The sequence below is a fragment of the Trachypithecus francoisi genome, unplaced genomic scaffold, assembly GCF_009764315.1.
Source record: "Trachypithecus francoisi isolate TF-2019V2 unplaced genomic scaffold, Tfra_2.0 Lachesis_group17, whole genome shotgun sequence".
In the NCBI taxonomy this organism is placed as follows: Eukaryota; Metazoa; Chordata; class Mammalia; order Primates; family Cercopithecidae; genus Trachypithecus; species Trachypithecus francoisi.
This window is the reverse complement of record NW_022681462.1, coordinates 22,502,790-22,520,002: the sequence shown is the minus strand read 5'-3', so window position 1 is coordinate 22,520,002 and position 17,213 is coordinate 22,502,790. Positions and strand designations below refer to the sequence as shown.

Sequence of the window (17,213 nt, the reverse complement as noted above, 5' to 3'; positions counted from 1 at the left end):
AGGATGCTACCTAACTCAAGTTTCACTGGGACCACGTCACTATAACTGACAAAATGCAAATGAGCTTCACCCCCACTGAAGTAGACAATACCCTGGAGTAGAATTAAAAAAAGAAAACATTGTGCCAACCTATTTTGATTGTGTATTTCTTCAATAAGGACGCACATGCTGCATGGCACAATTATATGCCACACCTCTCACCTGGGACCCAGACTCAAAGATGCAACCAACCCAAATCCTGCAACCAAATAATACCTGGTGCATACGGCTCTACTTTTTGAGAAAGGGTGGTATAAAGCTTAGAGTCTTTGACAAGACTCTCAGAAACTGATCCAGTTTAGGAAAACAAAGACCAAGATCTTGAGGCAGGCTGGGCATGGTGGCTCATGCCTATAATCCTAGCACTTTGGGAGGCCAAGGCAGGAGGACCCCTCGAGCTTAGGAGTTTGAGACTAACTTCGGCAACATAGTGAGATGCTGTCTCTACAAAAATTAAAAAGTTAGCCAGGGATGGTGGCAGCCAGGTGCATCTGTAGTCCTAGCTACTCAGGAGGCTGAGGTGGGAGAATTGCTTGAAACTGGGAGGTCAAGGCTTTGAGCCGTGATTTTGCCAATGCCTAGGCAACAGAGTGAGACGCTGTCAAAAAAAAAGAACTTGAGGTGTTGGCAGTGAGTAACCATGAACCAGAATAAAACGATTTTTAAATATTCTGTAAATAAGCCTTAGTAATGATGTGTATGTAAGTTAGAGGATGTGGCTATAAGTGGCCAGTTATAAAAAATGGGAAGATTATAAAGTGAAGACAATTTCAAATAAATAAAAATATATTACATTACTTCAAGCGGTTAATTCCTTATTATGAACATAGAAACATATGTAATTTATATTGTTTGAAAACCTGCTTCTTTCCATTTCTCCTGAATAAAAGATAAGCCAAAATTTTAATGGTTTATTAAGATCACCAAATTATTAGTCATCATGGGTTGACCAGCTGCCTTGTTCCTCCCTGATGAGAATGGCAGGTGGAATCAAGGCTGCTTGTGGCGTGTGGAAAAGCCATCAGGAGGAGGCAACTCAGCTTCAAGTTTGTGCTATGGCAACATGCGTGCTTCTCATTAGTGATTTACATCACAAGATCTAGCAGCCAGTCTAATAGTTTTTGTATAATAATTTCAGCATTGGGATGAGTGTTTTTGATATTTCAAGATGTCTTCTCAATTGTAATGATATAAAAATATCTGATTTCTATTGCTAACAAAGTCACAGGTACTTTTACATACTTTTGTGCTTTGTTGTCTCCACACATAATTGAAAGTTGAGTTAGGGGTTGGTGAAAATAATGGCATAATTTTCTCCGCATTCAATCCCCAAATCCTCTACATTCTCTCCTTGGACGTCCAACGGGTTAATGGAGCCCAGGACAGGCGGCCCCTGAAGTTCCCCACAATCTCTGTCCACAGGACAGATGCCTGGAGTGAGAGCCTCTGGGGCTGAACTCCTCATGGAGGCCTCTGTCCCTCTGACTCACTCTAAGTGCTCCCTGCCTCCCTCTGAAATAGACAATGCCCTGTGCCCCACCTCCTCACACTCTCCTCCTTCATGGCTCTCGACTCTGTCCTCTCCTGCCCCCGCGCCCCTCTGAGTCAGGACCCCCAGCCTGGGCTGCTGTGGAGCCTCCCGACAGCCTGCCAGCTCCTCTCTGGTGGCCTCCCATTGGTTCCCCACATGGTAACCAGAGGGATGTTAAGTTGTAAAGTTCATCATGTCACTCCCTGCTTAAAATCCTTCAATGGCTCCCCAACACCCTTAGAGTACGAACAAGAACCTGACTTTTATACCCAAGGCTGGCCCAGGCTGCCTGCCATCTCCCTCTAGGCCCCTCCGTAGCACCGTGGCCACCTTGCACTTCCTGGCTCGTGCCATGTGCCTCTCTGCCAGGCCCTTGCCACTTACCATTCCCTCTGTCTGGTCCCCACCCCCGCTCTGCCCCATACCTTGTGAACTCAGCTCTCTCGCAGACATCACTTTCTCCATGAGCTGCCCCTGCTCTCAGTGGTGCCCCCATTCCACACCTGCTGCTCTGCTCAAGGCTGCTTTGTTAGAACATGCGTTTTGTCTTTCACATTGGGGATGTCTGGAAGCCCTTTGATGCTACAAAAAGGCACGGGGTGGGGGTCACCGGGAACATTCTGCTGTCTGGGAGGACCACACAGCACGGGGACAACTCTGGATCAAGGCTCGTGCTGCCTTTAGGAGCTTGGAGGGCCTGAAACGTGACACGAACACAGTGCTGGAAATCCAGGCCCATGGGCCTGTGGTGTGGGGCAGAGGCAGGCTGCTCTCCAGGTGTGGAACAGAGCAAGCACTGCCTGTGTGAGCTCTCCTGGCATCGTGAACTTTTGGTTTAAATCCTCTAATGCCATTGCAATTTTACTTTTCTTTGGTTAATATCATTTCCCCACTAGACTGCAAGTTCCAAGGAGGCAAAGATGGCATTGGTGGCCAGCATCTAGCATGTGCCTGCCTGCAGTGGGAGTCTGAAAGTTGCTACTGAAGGAACGTCCGAGTTCTCTCTTCCCCGCTCACAGAAAAGCCCTCCAGCTCCTTCTGTCCCTCCCTCTGTTTCCCCCTGCCTTTTGAGAGTCTGCACACCTTTGGCTGGGTTTTGTGGGTATTTCCCCATTAACTGGCTAAGTCATCCCTTACTCGTTATGCAGGAGGGCTGCTGGTGACTCAGACCCGGTGTGGCTGGGCCTGGCTCTGAGGGAGCTCCTGAGAGCCTGAGTAGATGCTTAACAAACATGTGCCGAGTTGAACCTCAGCCAAGCTTGGAGGCAGAGGGATGGACAGGATGACTTGGTTGCAGGAGGGTGAGTCCTTGGAGGAGGGAAAAGACAGGTCAGGTGCCTGAGAACAGGGTTCGATTCCCGGTCAGGTGACTCTGGGGAAGGTGCTGGGGTGTCTAGGGAGTTTCACACCCCATGATCTGGGCTGGGTGCTCCAGATAGGATCCTGGCACACCCCCGGCGGCCTGCCCCCACCTGCTCCTGGGGCGGGGGCAGCAGGTGGGGCCCACTTATTGCCAACCAGGCCAGCAGGTGGAGCCAGCCTGGCCCTGGGGAGATGGCAATCGCACAGGCACTCCTCAGTGGAAAATCACCACACCACACGGCCTCCTCCTGGGAATGGGAACAGAAAGGCCTGGAAGATATGGGCCAGAAGGTTGCCCCCAAGTGCATGGGCCTATGCAAGGAGCTCAGGCTCCCCTCAAACTAGGGGAGGCGCATGGGCCTTCCCTCTATGGCGCCACATGTGGGCAATTCTCAGGCTGGGTTGGGGTGAGCTGAGGGTCAGTCCTCAGCCCCATGGATCTAGGCCCTCCAGGGCCTTAGGAAGCAACTGCAGTCTCCTTTTAGGCCCTTGAGATTTCAAATTACCTCTAATCACAACTGGCAGGGCTGGACCTACTCCACTTGTGATCCCATAAGGTCTGCTGGACTCCCAGCTTGGGTGTAGCAGTGTCCTTGGCAAGGGCCAGCTTGAGGGCCAAGGGCGCTGAACACTTTTTTATCGGGGCGGTGGCTACTGGCCCTCTTATGGTCAAGGTGTGCAGACTAAAAGTGTCCATATCACTTGCTAATTGCTTTGCTCAAACATGAAGGCTTGCACATAAGAAATAAGTACACATACTCAGAGCATGCCCTGCACATGTTTTCACATCTATGTCCACACATGAAGACACTTTCTCACATAACCACAGACAAAACTGTGCCCCAGTGCACACTGATGCACAGAGGCCTGCATGGAAATCTATGCCCATGCCTCGGACACCTCACAGTCTCGGTATGCAGGCCGAGCACCACAATCCTGTCCTGGAGCTGGGAAGTCATGCCTCTTTCCTTCCAGTCCCTTTTCTGTGCACTTACAGAGCATACTTGCATTTGAATTGTTTGTACCATTTTGTATCTCATGTCATGAAACACTCTCTGTAAACATCATTTTAAATCATTGCATAATCTACCATCATATGGGTGGATCATAATTTATTTGACCAATGGCCTATTGTTGAACATGTAAGTTGTATTCCATTTTTCACAACCTTGTGTATAAATCTTTATCCACCTGTCTGATGATTTCCTTGGACTGGCCTCCTAGAAGTTGCAATACTGGGCCAAATGGTAAGACTGTTTTAAAGGCCTTTGAATCGTATTGCTGAGTTCACTGAGTTGCTCAATTGATACTCTCACCAGCAGTGCTCATTTTCATGTTCCCTTGCAAAGCCTGAATACTCTTATTTTAAAAACTATCTATTAATTTCATGTGCTAAATTATTCATTGTCATTCTTTTTATTTGCATTTGTGAATTATTAATGATTACAAATAATTTTCCTTTTTTGTTAGTCATTTATATTTCCACTTTTTCTATTTAAGTCTTTTTTAGTACTTGTCTATTTTGATCCTAGGATTTTTTTTTTTCATATTGATCTGTAAGAATTCTTTGTATATTAACAATATTAACTCTCCCCCCTTTACTGGCCATGTTCGTTTCAAATATTGCTTCTATGTTTCCTGTTTGATTTTATATCCTGCCTTTTTGTTCTTTTGAAATGGAGAAGATTTACATTCCAGGCAATCAAATTGAAAATATTTCCCTTCACCACAGCTCTGTTCACATTTAAGTTTAGAGAGCTCTTCTTTGTTCTAGTTGTTGAAAATTACTTCTTCCTACGTGTGTGTATCTTCATTTTACATTTGGCTTTGTAATCATCTGGGAAGTAAGGAAGATGAAACATTATTCCTGCCCTCAAGGAGCTTTCAGGAAACAGGGCAGAGGGAGCAGAAAGTGACAGTCATCACTGCTCCCATTGTGAGCCAGAGATAAGATATGCAGATAGGGGTTCCGCCAAAGGAGGAGGAAGCCACATGGAGGAGACGGACTTCTTGAATGGAGTGCTCAAGGTGGCACTGGGCTGTAAGAGGTTTTCTTTTCTTTTCTTTTCTTTTCTTTTTTTTTTGAGACGGAGTCTCGCTCTGTCTCCCAGGCTCGAGTGCAGTAGCGCCATCTCGTCTCACTGCAAGCTCTGCCTCCCGGGTTCACGCCATTCTCCTGCCTCAGCCTCCCAAGCAGTTGGGACTACAGGCGCACACCACCATGCCAGGCTAATTTTTTCGTATTTTTAGTAGAGACGGGGTTTCACCGTGTTAGCCAGGATGGTCTCAATCTCCTGATCCGCCCGCCTCGGCCTCCCAAACTGCTGGGATTACAAGTTTGTGAGCTACCGTGCCTGGCTGAGGTTTTATTTCTTTATCAAACATGTACATAGGCAGGTTATGTGGCAGGCATTGTTTTACATACATTATAAATACTAACTCATTCAATCCCCTTATAACTTATTGAGTTATCCCACTCTCATTATCCCCATTCCACAGATGAGGAAACTGCGGCATAAAGAATACAAATAACTTACACTGGGAAATGGAAGGGCCAGGACTTGAACCCAGGAAGTGTGGTTGGGTTGGAGGCTGGGTTGAAGTGTGGTTGGCAGGGGGTGCTTATGGTTAAGGGACTTTGAATGCTCAAAGGAAGAGTTTAGACCAGAAGCCAGCAAAGCTTTTCCTGGAAAGGGCCAAACAGTAAACATTTTGGACTTTGAGGGCCAGGAGGAAAAACGAAGGATATTATAGGCACTTATATAAAAAGAGAGAAAGCATGTTTCTACAACTTTTTAGTGAGGAAATTTAAAATTTAACAATAGAGTACATTAAGAAAATAACATAGGTCTACTAAAGCAAAGGATACAGTCTTGGAGAGGGAGGGTGTAATATTTTGCTTAACTGGGGTAAAAGTTAGTGGTGCCTACCATCTCACTGATGGCAAATGTTCACCTGTAAAAGCCAGGCAGCTTGTGGGGCTTTAGGGAGATAGGCTGTGGGCTAGATTTGGCCTAGGGCCTCTCATAGCCTGCCCAGCGCTGATTTAGACCTATTCTTATAGGGAAGGATGCCCTTGAAGTGCTGTGGCACTGAGCGGAGAAGAGGTACAAAGTTGCTGCCGAGGTAGAGGGGAGGAGGGCTCACAGCAGGGGCCTGGCGGGAGAGGCCGGAAGGAATTGCCAGGTTTTTCCAAGGCTGGTGATTAGGTATGGGGTGGGGATGACCTGGCACATGGAAGCACCTCCCCCGCCAGCCGAGTCAGCAGCCCCTGGCATGCTTGCCTTTCTCTCAAGGGGGCGCCCATTCAGAGGGGAATGAGAAAGTTATTGCTGCCATAGTTTGGTTGGGCCTTCCTTTTCTGCAGCATCAGGAAGACTCCACCTTTGCTGCCACAGTGCCTACCACCCCACCAGAGGATCATTCTGTCTTGGGCATAAGCATTGCCCCCTTCAGGCTCCTTTTACAAAGTGCCAGGCCATTCAGACTTTCCCTTTTGAGGTGCATGAAGGGATTAGACTGAAACAATGGCAGGGACAAGATGGGGTGGGGGGCAGTGTACATAGAAAGGGGAGCAAGAGGTAGCAGGGACGTGAGAAAATGTAACCGCCATGGTCACAGTTTCATCGAGACTGATCGCACTCCCAGGCTGTACTATTGGGAAACGCTCCTTGATTTCTCTTGCTGATACCTCCTAGTGGAGCACTAGGCCCCCCTTCTCTGTCCCCTGTGGAGGCGGAAGGTGGCCACTTGCTGCAGCTGGGCTCTGTAATTAAGTCTGTAGCAATGGGTGGGGAATTGGACAGACCTTGTCCCAAAGTTGTTCTTGCTGTCAATGGGCTTCAGCCCAGGCAGGCAGCTTACGAAATGTTCCCGGGGAAATCCTCCTGGGTAAGCCCAAGGTGCGCCAGATGCAAATGGGCCTGAGGGACAAATTCAGGGCACCTCTGTGTGGATGCAGTCCCCGCTCCCGTCCACAGACCCAGAGGGGCTGAGGAGAGTGAGTTAGTAGCCTGTGTGGGCCAGGAAGGGGGTTGATCCCCACTACCATGGCCTACATGGGGCTAAGGGGTGTCACCCCTCACAGTCCCTTGATCCTGACCTCAGAGTGACCCTGTTCTAGCTTCAGACTAAACCTTAACCCTGACCTTAGAACTTTAAGCCCTGCTACCAGGCTGACCTTTAAACCCTACTCATCATCCTACAAGATAAGTATTCTTTCTTCCAAGGGATGTTGGACCCAGCAGTGTGGGCAGCTCACTGTGGGTCTGGAGGCACCCAGCTCCCAGCCTGAGTCCCAATGCCAGAAGGGTGGGCCACGGAAGGGTACTAGGAGGTCATCAGATTGAGGATCAGGCACAACCTTCTCACCTGACTCCTACTCAGCTGAGTGATTGGACCACTCTCTTAACCAAAGTGAGATTTGGGTGCTGAGAGAGATTTACTCATCTGCCCAGTGGGTACAATGATACCAAAGTGCCTGCCCTGCCCATCTTTTAAAGTAGGTGTGAGAGTTCAATGGGGAGGCACAGAAGTAATTTGGAAACTGCGTGGAATTATTATCCAAGTTTATAGTATTAAAATAAGAATGGCTCACACCTGTAATCCCAGCCCTTTGGGAGGCCGAGGCAGACAGATCACGAGGTCAGGAGTTTGAGACCAGCCTGACCAACATGGTGAAACCCCGTCTCTACTAAAAATACAAAAATTAGCCGAATGTGGTGGCACACGCCTGTAGTTCCAGCTACTCAGGAGACTGAGGCAGGAGAATGGCTTGAACTCAGGAGGAGGAGGTTGCAGTGAGCCGAGATGGTGCCATTGCACTCCAGCCTGGGTGACAAAGTGAGACTCTATCTCTTAAAAAAAAAAAAAAGAATAACTACACATGGCTGGTCTGCTGCCAATCAGCCTGCATGCTGTGAGTCCAAATGTTGCCACACACATGGTAATTTCATCACAGTTTCCTCCTCCCTACACTCTTCTGCTCACTTCATTTTTTCTATTAATTTTTATTAAAAAAATTTCAAAAATACTCAATAGTAAAGACTAGTTTAATGAACCTCCATGTGGCAACAAAGAGAGCATGCTTTGCGGATCTCCTGCTGCAGGGGCCCTGCTGTGTGTGGGGCCCAGTGCTGGGCATTCGGTCCTCACCCTGATTGTGTGGACCACATCTCCCCAGGACTGGATCCTGCCAGTACGGCAGGAATCCTAAGGCAAGCCCCTTCATGGGAGCTGTGGGACCCTCTATCAGAGACTTTCACTCAGGGACGTTCCCAGGCTTTGCTCAACTGTCCATATACTCAGGAAGCTGCCCTGCTGTCCAGGGTGCACATACCCAGCCTTCTCTCCCTCCCTCCTTCACTCAGAGTCAGACAAGCATTTAGAATGATGGTTAGCTCTCCCAACCTTTCTGGCTCCTTCTCTATGTCCTTTCCCACAGGAATTTCCCCTAATAAAATAATACCTTTCATCTCACCTTGGTTCCTGCTTCTTAGAGGACCTCAAGCAACCGACCCCCCAATCCCATACACCCATCATGACTGTCCACAATTAGCAATATCCTCCAACATTTGCTTCATCTATCCTTTCCTCATCCGTTTTTTTCTTTCCCCACTGAAGTGATTAGAAGCAAATCCCAGACACCAAGCCATTTTATTCTTAAATGCAGTCCACCCTCAGTATTCATGGAGTCTGCATTTGCAAATTTGCCTGTTTTAAAAATTCATTTGGAATGCAAAATCAACACTCATGATGCCCTCTTGGTCATTTGCAGACATGAACACATTGGTGAAAAATGCGTCGCTGGATGTTAGGGTCCCAGGTGAGGCCAAACATCATGATGCTGTGCCTCTGGTTTCTGCTCTGATACTCTAAAGGGTCCTTCTCACGGTCTCTTCAGTGCCATGTTTTTCACACTCTTGGTGCCTTTTGTTGGTGATTTTGCTGTTGAAAGTGGTCCCGAAGCACAGTGCTGTCTGATGTTCTTAAGCACAAGAAAGCTGTGATGTGCCTTACGGAGGAAATACGAGTGTTAGGTAAGCTTTATCTAGTCATGAGGTACAGTGCTGTTGGCCGTGAGCTTGCTGTTAATGAATCAACAATATGTATTAAATAAGGTACCTTTAAGCAGAAACTCACATACAACAAGATTATGTATTGATCAGCTGAGGAAAACTTTGTGATCAGAGGCTCATAGGAACCTAACCCTCGATTTCCTCTGGGAGCAATAATTCAGTATTTGCTAATTCAGTGTTTTAGTGAATTTATATAACAAAACCACTGTGAACAAGAATCACCTGCACTTCAGAATTACGCACATTTCCTTACAAGACGACGATGCCATTATCACACCTAACAAAATTCACGCCAATTCCTTGGTATCATTGAATACCCAAACCATTATCAAACTAGCCCCACTGTCTAAAAATGTCTTTTTATGGGTGGTTTATTCAAACATGGAAAGATCCAAACAAAAGCCATATCTCATATTTGGTTGTTGTAATTCTTAAATTTCTGAGTCTAGAGAATTTCTCTCTCCCCTTTTAATTTTTTTCATGATTGCCTTGTTGCAGAAATCACGTCAGTTGCCCAGTGGAATGTCCCACATTCCAGATTTGTCTGTTTGCCTCCTTCTGGTATGTACTTTTTCCTTTATCTCATATTTTCTAGCAATGGAATTTATCTCCAGAGGATTCTAATATGGCGGGGGGGGAGGGGGTAAAAGTATAAAGGGTGAGTTGGGAGAGCAGTGCTAAGAGTTGGGGATGAAGTGAGGGTTACAGAAGGGTGGCATCAGGGTTGAGATGGGGTTTAAATTTAGGACAGAGATGAATGCATTTGGTGGGATGATCTGATAGTTAAGAGTAGACTCAGGAAACAGGATTTCTAGGTTCAAGTCACAGCTTTACCACTTATTAGCTGTTGACCTTAAATAAGCTACGTAACCTCAGTCTGCCTTAGTTTCCTCATATGTAAGACGAGAATAAACAAGAATCCTTGCCTCATAGGGTTGTTGTGAGGTTTAAATAAGCAAATGTATGCAAAGCATTTGGGCTTGTGCCTGGCACATGGTAATTGCTATGTAAGTGTTTGTTATTCTGCTGTTATTAGAGTTAGACTAAGGGTTGGGGCTGGGTTAGTTGCAGGGTAAGGGTAACTCTAGTTCATGATTCCACCCATTACTGAAGGTTCTGCCTCATGGTCAGATGGGGTCTGGGGATGGAGAGTGCCCAGATTATCCCTCCCTTGAAGTGACCTCTTGTTTCCTCTCTAGAGACCAGGTAGGGATTAGATGGAAGCAGGAGCTGTTTCTCTTTCCTTGGAAGCTCCTCCATTCTTGACCCTCCAGTTTTGACTCTGACCTTTCCCCTTCATTGTTCACATGCCAAAGGGGCTGTGGAAGTTCTCTGATGCAACCACAATCCTGAGTGGGATTTTAGAAGAATGGGGGTAAATGGGCCTTGACCTCTAGGTAACTACTGAGAAGATTTTTGCTGGGCAAGGACACCTGTGTGGACATTTGGATCAGTTGCATGGAGCTAGAATGGAGAGAGGCTGATACCGTTCCAACCCAAGAATAGGGCAAACCATATGGTGGCCACTATAGATGCTGGTGGATGTGGGTGTAGTGTTCATCTATCTCTCCATATGCCAGCCAACCATCCATCCATCCATGCATCCATGCATCCATCCATCCATCCATCCATCCATCCATTCATCCATCCATCCATCTGCTTATTCATCTTTTCACCCATCGATAACCGCAGGAAATATCAAGCACCCCCTCTGAGTCAGTCACACCATCCCTGCACTGAAGTAGGTCATTATCTAGTGAAGGAGATACATATTTAATTATTATACACTGTACTAGTAGAGGAATGTACAATATGTGATGAGAGTTCTGGAGAGGGTGGAACCATTTATGGCTGGGGGCAGGGGCTGAAAAGAGATCTCTCTTGACCTTCCTTGGGTCTGACTCTTCCATCCCAATGAATCCCTGTCCTAGGGTTGGGTCCAGGGGCAGGCTAATTTTCCAGTTTCCTGTTTCTAAATCACCAGGTTCAACTTGAGAAGAGACCTGTTCCTTCTGGGAAGGAATTCTGGAGTTACCAAATAGCCCCAGCACACCAGTCCAGGCACCCTGAGGTCATGGACAAGTTCTCTGGAGATGGGCTGGAGTCCTCATGAAGGCTCCCTTGGGTTGATGTGGGCACAGAGAGTCCAGGCACCTCCATACCAGGTCAACAAGATCCATGGACATGGCATTGTTGTCCCATTTGGAGCTGTCTCCTCTGCCCCTTTTGTGGGGCTGTGGACAATGGGGCAGAAGCCTCTCTTACATCCTCCTACTCTGCCCCCTCCTGCCCATATCCCACTTCCTGGCCCTTGGTTTAGGTCTTTTGATAATGGCTCTCAATCTCAGGTATCCTGATGGCGAATATTTTGCCTCTCTAACTAATTGCAGGCTCCAAATGTCAGGACGTAGGACGTGTGACTCCCCTAAATAAGACCAGGCTCTTCCTGGCTGCTGGATGGTGGGGACTGCCTTCACCAACAGCCCAGGAGTCAGATGGCAGGGGCTGTGTCTGTTCACTCAGCCTAGAGCAGGGGCGGGGCCTTGCCCTCTGTCTCTCCCTAGCCTCAGATCAGGAAGGAGCCCGTGGACTGTCTCAGGCTGGCGTGTTGACAGGAGAACCTGGCCAAGGCCTGAGGTGGTTTCAGCACACTCTCCCTCCCTCCATCTGTCTGACTAATAATCCCTTCTGCAAGCCCCACGTGAGACACAGCAGCGTCTCTGCTGCTGCCCTTGCGAGCAAGCAAGCGGCCTTGTTTGCAGTGTTAACTGCCTGATGGTATCTCCAAGGGTGGTGTGGGTGAGCTGTCTCTTGGGAGTGTCTGCCTGTCTGCCTCAGCCCCCAACCTACCCATTGCATTATTCATAGAACCCTAGGACCCGCTTCCCTTCCCCCAGCACTGTGGGAGACACCTGCCTGGCTGATACCGGAGGTGGGGGTTTGAGAGTGCGTGTGTTTCAGGGGGAGGGGGTTCTCTCAGCACTCCTTCTTGAACTGGGCCCCATGACTTCTTCTCTGACGCATTCCTAGGTAGAATCCTTGGAGACATGATTGCTGCCAGGGTGTCTCCAGAGATGCGAGGCCCAGTTTCCATCTTCTAGCTCACAAGGACCCTGAGTCCTACCCGCCCCCCTCTTCTGATTGCCCCTGCTAATCCTCATTTCTGCCTCAATGGACTCCTACCTCCTCATTCTGGGCAATTTCCTTTTTGTTCCTCCCAGCTGATGAGGGCCTCCTCCCGGCCCCAGGTCACTCCCATGGTAAGAGAAATGCAAGTTGCTTCCCAGCCCAGCTTGACCTCTATCTACTGCCACCAACCCACCCCTCCCACTGCGCCTTCGTTTCCTAAGCTGTAGAATGGCAATCAAAGTACGAAGGGTCCTTGGGGGATGAAATGAGACATACATGCGAAAGATTGCAGGAACACAGGAGCCCAATGTCTTAACAGTCTTCCTTCTTCCTCCTGACTCTGTCTCCTCAAGCTTAGATTCCCCGAGACAGCAACCACTGATAAAGTGTATAAAAGGAGACACAAAAACATAAGAAATCAAAGAAGGGCCCCACCCTTTTGGATCCTCTGAGCTGATGGGAGAGATACAGTCTCTGCCTCGGGGAGCTCCCAATGTGTTTGTGTCTAGGTTTGTGTGTCTGTGTGTCTGTGTGGTGGTGGAGGCACCATGTTTCCCAACCAGAGAGGAGAGCCCAGATGTGTGTACTGGGCCTGGAACAGCTCTTGTGGTGTCTTTTTAGCAGGCAGGGACAATCAACAAATTCATTAAGTACCTGTTTACACATCTATTGTCAAAGCTAATAATTTGATTTAACTAAGCTGATTACCTTCATTAAAAACCATTAGTTCCCATAAGCAAATGTTCCTGTGTTTGCATTTTCATAATTACATTGACATTTCACAACTTGTATTTCAAGGGAAGCCTGTACTCAAACTCCTTCTTGTCCACCCCAGCCCACAGGGCTCTCTCGGTGTTGCCGTCCAGCCCAGGCCCTTGCTAGGTATTGTGGGAAACAAAACAGACTTGGGGTCCTTTGCCTGCATCCCGTGCTTCATGCCTCCTCTGGTGTCTTTGTGCCTGGATGGCAATATGAGCTGTCCGTGGAGAGGCTGCCTTTAGGGAAGGAAAAGGAACCAGTGTTTGTTGAGTGCCCACAGGTGCCAGCTGCTGGCACAGCGGTTAGCTCTTTAGTCCTTCCAGGAACATATCAGCACCTCCATTTTAGGGATGCTGAAACTAAGACTCAAGTTGTTAAGTAACTTACCCAAGTTCACACGGACCTCCTGATGCCTGGATTGAGAGCCCACGGGCAGGCTGGAGCCTACCACCTGCCCTTCCTCCTCTCCTGCCGGTGCCTCTGGTAGGTTTTCCCGGACACCCATTTCCCTGAAACAAGAGCTAGGATCTGGGTCCAGGGAAGTGTTGAAAGAGCACACCCTGGGAGGGGTCCAAATGAGCAGAAGAGTCCAGGCTTTGCAGTGACACCCATGGCTGATATTTACTGAGCAGTCGCTGTGTGCCCAGGGTCTGTTCTAAGCACTTTGCCACTGACAGGCAGGAAGAGTTGCCTCTTGCAGCCTCAGTCTCCCCATCTATAGAATGGGTGGAAGAATCCCTGCCCCACCCACCTCCCAAGGATGCTTTTGCCCCCATGGCACCTGTTGGGGAAGTGCCTGGGAAGGTGCTGCCACAGGGGGCTTTGCGCTGGATTCTCAGAACCATGGACACACCCTCCCTTCCTCCTTCCTCCTGGGTTGTGATGGATGGGGGCTGTGTCGCTGGCCACTGGGGAGGGAGACGTCAGAGCTTGGAGAGAGGAAGGGCTGTTTCACAAAGGTGAGGCTGTGTCAGGGGTCCTGTGGGGACCCCAGGGATCCCTGGGCCAGCCCAGAGAGGCAGCCTTTCTCTCTCTCCCCTTTCTTCCCTTCCTCCTGTATCCTTGGCTGCCTAGGGAGGCTGTCTCCCCACTGCTGTCTCCGCTCACCCACCCTCTGTCCTGCTTCTCCCTGACCTGACCCAGGGGCAGCCTTGCTGTGGGAGCTGTTTCCAAGGACAACCCTGGCAACCCCAGGGTAAGGGAAACCAGTCCCTCCCCTAGCTCCTTGCACAACACTGTCCCTTCCTGGGGACCTGGTGGTCCTCTCCATCCATGATCTTTCTCTTGCCTCTTTCTACTCCTCCCCTCTCTTCCTTTGCCTCTCTCCTCCCCACCTGCTGTTCTCTTACCTCCAGAGGCTGCCTTCCTGATTGTAAACACCTCTCGTTTCCTTTCTCTTCTCCTCTCTGTCATCTCACACTCCTGCTAGCTCTCTCCCTTCTTCTCACCCTCCTTCCATTCAGTTTGTCTCCTTTCCTCCCTGACTCTGCCTTAGGCCTTGTCCTGGACCCGGAATGCCTGTGCACCTCCACCCCAGACTGAGACAGAGGAACCCTCTACACCTGCAGGAGACAGAAGCTTCTAGAATCTATGTGGGGGGAAACTGAGGGACCAGACCACCGACCACCTAGGTCAGCGGCTGATGGTCTTGACTATGCAGAGAAGCCAAGTGAGTAAACCAGAGGAAGTGAATATTGCTCAAAACCCAAGAGAGCCTGTGCTATCTTCTTTGGAATGTGTTACTAGGTAAATCTCCCTTCCTGTCCCTGTTGGAGGACAGAATTGACCTTTTAAAAAGAAGCCCATCGCTGGGCATGGTGGCATGCACCTGTGGTCCCAGCTACTCTGGAGGCTGAGGTAGAAGGATCGCTTGAACCCAGGAGTTTGAGGCTGCAGTGAGCTATGATTGCATCACTGCACTCCAGCCTGAGTGACAGAACAAGATCCCATTTCTAAATAAAATAAAATAAAATAAAATAAAAGTTGGAAGCTCAACATTATTATAACCCTGAGGGTGTGTAAGGTTAGTTAGACAAGAAGTTGACCTGGGGTAGGAAGAGGAGCATGGCAGTAAAGGAGGGCTCTACTTTCAGGTGCCTTGTGCATCCAGGCAGCTCCATGAGCATCTGTTGAGTGTCACTAAGTACAAAACACCTTGCCCGCTCTGGGAGGGTCGAGAGCCCCAGCCAGACCTGCCCATCCTCCAAAGCTCATGTCCAGTGGACTGACTCCCTGGAGGGCTTCTAGACAGGAGGGAGAAATTCAGTCACCACTCTACGGTGTGGGAAGTCTTTTCCAGAGTTGTCTGCTGCTGGGACATGAAGGATTGGGAGTCTCATGTTAAGGTGCAGAGAGCATGACTGGGGCCGTCTAGGATGGAATTCACACTCCACCACTTTCTAGCTGTGTAACCCTGAACGCGTGACTTTCTGGGGCTTGGTTTTCTCATCTTTAATATGAGGATAATGTTCCTACTTATTTCATAAAGTTAACATGAGGCTTACATGACTGAGTCCCAAAGGACTCAATACAAAGGACATTTCTAAAAAATATTCCATTTCAAAAACATTTTTCAGTGAAGCATAAACAGCCTCCTAAGTGATTGCACAGAAACCTATTTTTTGATATCCCAGAGTGGCAATGCTGGGTTCTACCTTGTCTCTGCTACTCACAGCTGTGTGCCCCTGGGCAAAGCATCCACCTCTCTGAGCCTTAGTATCCACTTCTACAAGATGAACAGAATGTAAAGACACAATAGATCTTTCTAAAGTTCCTGCAGATTTGACACTGTTGCCTCAAGTATCTATTGCTTTGACTCTTAGCAGTGAATAAAAAACCCCAAGAATCCATTCCCACTTCCCCCCGGCTGTCGGCCCCGCCCATTGACCCATTGTAATGGGGACAGTCTAGTAGTGGCTGGGGTGGGAGGAGGGAGCCTCCTTCTCCAAGTGGCCTTGGATCCACAAAAAAAGAGACCTGCATGGTGACTCACGGATGTAATCCCAACACTTTGGGAGCCTGAGGCGGGTGGATCACAAGGTCAGGAGTTTGAGACCAACCTGGCCATTATGGTGAAACCCCGTCTCTACTAAAAACACAAAAATTAGCCAGGTGTGGTGGCAGGCACCTGTAGTCCCAACTACTCGAGAGGCTGAGGCAGGAGAGTTGCTTGAACCCGGGAGGCAGAGCTTTCAACGAGCTGAGATTGTGCCACTGCACTCCAGCCTGGGTGACACAGCAAGACTCAGTCTCAAAAAAAAAAAAAAAAAAGAAAGAAAAAAGAAAAAAAAAGAGGCCCAAGTGGGAGAACTCTGGTCTTGAGTTAACTTCTAGAAGGAAATAGGGTCCATGCATGTCCTGGAGCCCCAAACCCAGTGTGCAGAGGCTTATGGTGCTTGGGTGTAGCAGGGTTGAGTCACTCCGCAGGGGAAAAAATTGGGAAAACATTTCCCTTGTCCTCCTCCCTTCTCCTCCTGGTGCTCCCAACCACTGAGGTTGAGCAGGATCAATGCCGTCCATGCCTCCCCGTGTTGGCATGTTTAGTCACCTGGGCAAGCTGGGGGAATGCTGCCATGGGATGGAACAGCCGGGCACTTGAACACCCATGCACACACATGCTCCCTACCTCTAACCTGCAGTGGCTTTAATGAACCCCTTGCAAAGCTATAGCCCTTTAAACAGGATCGCATCCATCCACGTTGGAAGAAAAGCATTCATAACTTGCCCTGGGCAGCAGTAATGATTGTGAGTAAGAGTGAGCCAGGATATACCAGGCCACTGCAACTTGAAAGAACATTTCCCAAAGGGAGGTGATAGGTCTTGATAATTGTTATAATAACAGCTCAGTGGGCCTGCGTTAGTTCCTTTCATCCCGTGAGGTCATAAATGGCTTTCTCCAGCAGAGAAAGGACAGGGCCTCCACCCACCACAAACACCCTCTTGCCTGTGTTCATCCAGCTGGGGATTTGCCCAGCTGTGATTTCTGAGCTGGGGAAACTTCAGGATCATTAAAACAAGGTGAGCTAATCAGGCCTGTGTGCGCCATTCTCCCAGGATGGGAGTGGAAATTCCATTTGTCAAGTAGGTTCTGGAATCCTTTGTCAGAAAGCCAGTTCCAATGCACTGGCCCAGTTTTCCTTCACTGTCCTGCACACAAACTTGTAGTCTGCAGTGTAGTTCACTCTTTATTTGCTGTGTGAGTGACCACCAGGGCATGGTGATTGGTTTTACTCTTCAAGTGTGTGTATACTTAAAAAGTTGATAGTTGTGTCTTGAGAGTGGAAGCCTTAACACACTTCTGACTTTCTAACAAGACC

The 17,213-nt window shown here is 48.6% G+C and overlaps 2 long non-coding RNA genes across 2 annotated transcripts in view; one reads left to right on the top strand and one right to left on the bottom strand.

Annotated features, from left to right (window-relative positions):
• LOC117062007 overlaps positions 1-17,213 on the top strand; it is an 87,482-nt gene that overhangs the window by 11,047 nt on the left and 59,222 nt on the right. The window contains exon 2 of the long non-coding RNA XR_004428176.1: positions 14,393-14,566. This is a non-coding gene — a long non-coding RNA (uncharacterized LOC117062007). The remainder of the gene's footprint in view (positions 1-14,392; positions 14,567-17,213) is intronic.
• LOC117062008 lies at positions 8,569-12,616 on the bottom strand. The gene is made up of 2 exons (XR_004428177.1): positions 12,415-12,616; positions 8,569-8,945 (listed from the first exon to the last, which is right to left on the bottom strand). It is a non-coding gene; the product is annotated as an uncharacterized LOC117062008 (long non-coding RNA).